The sequence below is a fragment of the Poecile atricapillus genome, chromosome 3, assembly GCF_030490865.1.
Source record: "Poecile atricapillus isolate bPoeAtr1 chromosome 3, bPoeAtr1.hap1, whole genome shotgun sequence".
Taxonomy (NCBI): Eukaryota; Metazoa; Chordata; class Aves; order Passeriformes; family Paridae; genus Poecile; species Poecile atricapillus.
Window position 1 is genome coordinate 46539093 of NC_081251.1, and position 6067 is coordinate 46545159.

Below are 6067 nucleotides of genomic sequence, written 5' to 3' on the forward strand. Positions count from 1 at the left end.
CCAGTGATGCCCCAGCTGGCGAACCAACTTCCGATGGGGTCACTATCTTCTTTCAGGGCATGCAACCCATCCTGTAGCTGTTGTAGTTGCTCATGGATGGAAGCTGAATGATCGGTAAGATCCAAGCAGCACATGCCTTCAAACTCTCTACAACCATGTCCTTGTGCTAAGAGCAAAAGGTCAATTGCAACTTGATTTCATAGTACTGCATGATACACACTACTCACATCGGCTGAAAGCTCACTTAACATTGTGGATGTTAAGTTTAATTCTTTCCTAGTCCAGCAAGCAAGCCTTTTTAGAGTTGCTAGGCCTTAATTCATTCAGGCTTTGCCTTGACTGTTTGATGTTCTTCATTTTGCTAGCTATATTCAACAATAGATGTAAGCTTGGGTGGAACAAAGTGAGTTTCCCAAGATAACAGGGTCTTCCATGTGGATTAGCAGGAATCTAATTCCATGCTCTATCTCCACAGATTAGGAATATGGAACTAGGTAATCGCTTTGGTAATTGTCCTGTGAGATTGCACCACGAATAAAGGCTTTACTTTCAATGGTAGTAATGAGATCAGCTATAGGGTTGACTGCAACCCAGTGCTGCATTACTTTGTTAGAATGACTTTTTGTCGGGGGTTCAAACATTATCCATCCACCCGAGGTATTGGTGGAACATAACAAATCCAATTCTTCTGAGGGTTATAACATTAAGAACTTTGGTAATTTTTTGCTTGCTAGCAGGCTTCAGGTTGTCTTAATGTGAAGCCAGCAGTGCGACTGCACTCTTGCAACATTGCCAATCGATTCAGTCAAGTCTCATTACTAATTAAACTTTTAAATGCTTGAGGATCCCATTCAGGGACTCCTATGAGAGAGGTGCGAAAGGATCTCCAGGTGTGGCTAGGCTCAGACACATTGACCTTTGGCCAGTTCAATGTGCCAGAGTGACCCATATATTCTGTCACTTTTGGATGTTAGTTAGCAGACAGTTGGTCACGACTATACACAACACAATTACCATAAGCATTTTACCATGTAAGTGACACCATATTTGCAAACTCACAGCTAGAACTTCAATCGTTAAATGAACTTTCAAAGATGCTTACACTACCTCTTGAAGAGGGAATACTTATACTTTATACTAACATAACAATTACTACACAAGCTAAACACTTAAACTATTATCTAACTACTTTTAACACAGGTGCTCTGGTATATATGTAGTCTAAGCGTGAAAGCAATTTGCTGAAAGGGTAAACACACAACTACAATTTGCTTTATATACAATTAAATGGAGTCTCTACACTTTTTAGATCTTCTACAGAATTTCTCCAACACGATTCCATCCTGGAATGTTCACTGCTCCCGTGATGTCAGCTGGCAGTTGATCGGTTTTGAGGGCTGACGTTCAAGTTGTTCTTCAGATCCTTCTAAATCTTAAAACAAAGGATACCTGAAAAATTGGTAGAGACACAACATCATAATAACAACATAAAATTTCTGTTGGCAACTGTCTATATAGTGTTCAGACACAACTGTGTCCTGACAGGTCCACTTCTGATCCATGTCTGGAGTACCAAGGCTGTGTGATGACTTCTCTGTTCACTGGATCTCGTATGTTCAGAGGCACACAGTCTGGTCAGATGGACAGGTGACCTTTTTGAACCTGCCAACAAAACACAGACACTTCTCTCCTTGAAGTTAATAAATTATACTAATTAAATGCTTGTGGGGCATCCATTTCCCCCCGTTTTTTCTTAAAAAAAAATAAAATAAAAATGAGATGTACTTCTGTTATAAGCAACAACAGCAACACAAAACCTTATACACAATTAATAAGAACTTATACTAGTTAAAAATCAATTAAATCTTAAACATTATTAATAACATATATAATATAAAACTGCTATTAATTACTAAAACACTGCACTAGCATCTCATAGTTAGCAAACAAACAGAAACAAAAAATCAGTGAAGGATTGGATAATCACCTCCGGAAAATGATTCTCCAAGCCCACTTCAAAATTGATCCAGCTGTCATATTAATAGGGTCAAATTGCTGAGTCAAAAGGTGACTCAAATACTGATTTGGGACAGAAAATATCTGGATCTGTTGGCAAACATTCTGTCCAGGTAAAGTCAAGGCTTGGCCAGGGCCTGGCTTTAAACTGGAAAGATGCCTCTTAACTCATTTCTAAAACAAGGTTCTCAATAGTAGCAGCTATGAGATGCTTACAGCATAGCAAACTGTTCTGAACTCCACAATAATTATATATGACAAAAGGAAATAACAAACTTAACCTTAAAAGAATATCTAAGTTAGAAAACTTAACTTAAAAACATTCAAGCCTAAACATTATAAAACTTGACTATTCTTAATTCTATTAGCACTTAATCTATATTAAATGAAAACATGACTTAATCTTATTCTGTTACTACAAAAAAGCAACTAAAAGTTTAATATATGTAGCAAACACATCATAATTCTATGTCATCTAGCTTTGAAAATAACCCACAATAACTGCAAATGTTAGTTATATGCGTTTTATAACAAAAAAAAAAACTTACATTAAAATTACCTTATTAAAATTGTGGAAAAAACAAGCAAATAGATAATATATACTTTAACTTAACTTTGTTTTATACAGTAAAATTCTCTTGACTAATTATTTTTTAAACCACAAATCTCTTCTTTAGATAACATTAATTGGAAGAAGGTTTTCCTAAAAGCTATAAATCACACCATATTTTAACCTTGGATTCTAAAACCAATTATTGCAAGGCAACTTCTGTTAGTATTCACCTTAAACACTTTTTTTTTTTTTTCTTTTTTTTTTTTTTTTCTTTTCTTAACTTTCAAAGAACCACAATAATTTCTCTAGTAAAACTCTAAAAACTGCAATTGCATAAACTCATAATTACTTAAAACACAAAATTAACTCTACAATGGTATATAAAAACATTTTGAAAACCCAATAAATCACGACAACAAACCAGGCACCATCCCAGTGCCCCCCCCGAGAGAGGGAGCGGGGGGGCGGACTGCCCACTCTGCTGCTGCTGCAGCTCTGCTCTTATCTTTCTTCACATTCTCCACATACTCTCGCAGCGAGGAAAAACGGAGAGAAAGAAAAAAAAAGCCTCACAAAGTTAACTTTAACAAATGCAGTTTTTTCTCTCAATCTCTCTTGTTGTTTGCTGATAGAGGAAAAAAGGGCACGATTATGCAAAAGCAGGCGATTTTACACGAAAAGTCTCTCACGGCCAGGTGCTAACAACGGCGATCAGAGGCCTTGGAACTTTTCTTGCGCTGCTTCTACCCCCAGGGTGCCTTTGTTCCCTGCGCTCACCTCGCTCCCTCATATCTTCCTGGTTCGGGTGGAAACCAATTTAAATTTGGCTTCTTTTCTTCCAGGGTGGTAAAGATGGAACTTAAATAAGGTTGTAGTGCTAAAAGTGACTCCAAAAATGAAGCAAATAGTTCTGGATGTATCACATCCTGCCATAACTGAACAGATTCTGTTCGTTGTTTCAGCGTTCCCTGTGGAACTTTTTTCTCATTATTTTCTTCTCCCTAACTCTCCCTCCCTCTCTCCATGGGCAATATAGATAGGAGAGCTTGCCCAGCAGTGGGAGGTAAAGGCATCTGCCGCTGTGACGCAGGTAGAATTACAGGGCTCACATCCTCAGCATATCTCACTTTTCTGTTTTTTAAGGTATTAATTACAATCTGCCAAGTTCGACCGAGAAACACAGTGTCCTTGCTCTTTTCCGTAATTGCCGTTTCCCATATCAGAGCCGATATATCAGTCCGTTCTTGCCCCGCAAGAAGCAGTGAGCACTGCAAATGCTCAAGACAATTAGCCCATATAATGAGCATATCCAGGTCCCTTTCCTGGGCTGCTTCGCCTCGTTTAACGAGGATGCTGAGAAGCAGTTGATTTACTGCCGCAAATTCCACATCCATGACGACAGCACCCGCAAGAGGGAAGGTTGCGACCCTTCTACACACGCCCTTGCCTTCTGGGCCCCCCCCCAGCAGCCCTACTTCCACGTCTAACCGCTCCGCGTCTCACCGCGCTCAGGCTGCCTATTTGGTGCCGATCCAAGCCCTCGACGATTAAGGCCCAGATCCACACCGATGACTCCAGAGTCCTTCTGCCCGCAGGGTGTCTCTGGTCGGTGCGCCAAATATTGAGAAGACCCCCGAGCTGTTCACCACTCTTCACAGAAGTAATTGTGAATGCCAGTTTATTTCTATCTTTAGCACACTTTTATAGGGTTCTACAGGGTCTGCGAGCAGAACAAGCTACTATTGGCTAACACACACAGTTTACATTTTTTCTCTTACACACAGGGATATTGTTTTACTTTACTCTCTCTTCTGCATGAAGGTTTCAAGGACTTTGGCCCTTAATATCACGACTTAGTTCAAAGGCTGGTTTGTGCATACAGGCCTTTACTAATATATAAAATATAGCAACAGCTTTCCTTATGGGAGGGCTGAGCTGTAGCTGTGGCTGTGCCGATGCCACCCATGACATTCTTGCAGTGCTCATTTGATAAAATTTGTAGTGTGAAAAAGGAAGGGCTTTAAAAGCGTGGATTAATTTTAGGGGCACAAACATATTTATCATCAATGTATTTGCATGGCATCGCTCCAAACCCTTTCCTCCCATCTATAATAATGTGTTTGAGAAATTGATGATTCCAGAAACTTCTTCAGATTTGTATTTCCCATTGTATCTTTCTGAAGTACAAATCACTTTTGTCTGAAAGCTATAGAAGAACCATACTGGCAGGCAATGCTGTCTTTTACAAGGTTTGAGTTATAAAAGTAATAGCAAAATACTATACATTCATGAAAGCATGTCCATAGTTTAAAAGACTGTAATTTTTCAGATTTTCCTTATTTGGAAGCTAATTTTGATGCTTAATTTGTGTTTTAAAACTTAACTGAGCAGTAATGTAGACCATCTAAAATCCTGTTACCTCTTAATGTAAAAAGTGAAACAGCTATTCAGTACCAGCCCTCAGAGAAGCTGCTGCATCCTGGTGTGGGTTTTTTTTAATGCTGCTGCTGGTTTGCTCCTTGTATGAGGAGGAGTTTTGGACAGGTTAGGGCTACTACACCTTCCAACACCTGAGTGTGTTTACTTAAAGCTTCAGGAGGTGAGAAGTCCTTGAGCATGGGATATCAGTTAGTGGGGAGAACCCAGGTGCATTTATTCACCCTTTGCAGGTGGAATTTGAAGTGCCTCACCTGTGGCTGTTTGTGTGAATACCCTTTTATATACAGCTTTTTGTATATACAGCTGTATATTTTGAAATACAGCTACATGGTGAACAAAATGTATTAAATATGTGAGGTAAGGAGAAATTCTTCTGGATCGTGTGTAAGGATATTTAGGTTATGCTTTTTCATGCCAATCACCTTCAGGTTATGTTGTTAGCAAGGATTAAAACTTACTGTATTTCTGATAAATACTTTGCAGTACTCAAAGTAGCGCTGTTTTGGTAGAAATTCTTGAGTATGAAGCGCTTTCTTGTTTTTCACAGCAGAGATGAGCTCTGGTCTCTATCATGAGATAGGATGAAGCCAAGTTAACAAATGAGATCACCTTGTGCCCTTCAGAGAAGTTTCAGCCTTGCTGTGAAGCACTGATAAAAACCACAAGGCTGGTGGCTGGTGTGAATTCAGGAGTACAACCACACATCTGCTCCGTAGGCAATGGCTACATTCTGAGTATCTGATTTAACTCAAGGTGAATGGTGATAGGAGGGCTAAATATAACCTTTCTGTTGGAATGCTCTTATTTCCCAGAGTCTTTCAAAGTCTAGGGAAATTTGTCTGTAGCTGTGTGCATGAGAAACAGAACGTTCGGTGCTCGAAGGGCAGCTGATGAAAGGGACTTGTTCTACCTCAATTGCTCCTTGCTTCCAGAGTTCACCAGGCTCTGAAAACACATAAACATGGCCCCAGGGGTTGCCTGGCATAGGCAAGGCGTAACTGGCATGTTCATCCCTTTCCTCTGGCTTTCATCTTCCCACCTCCCAACACACAGGAGTTA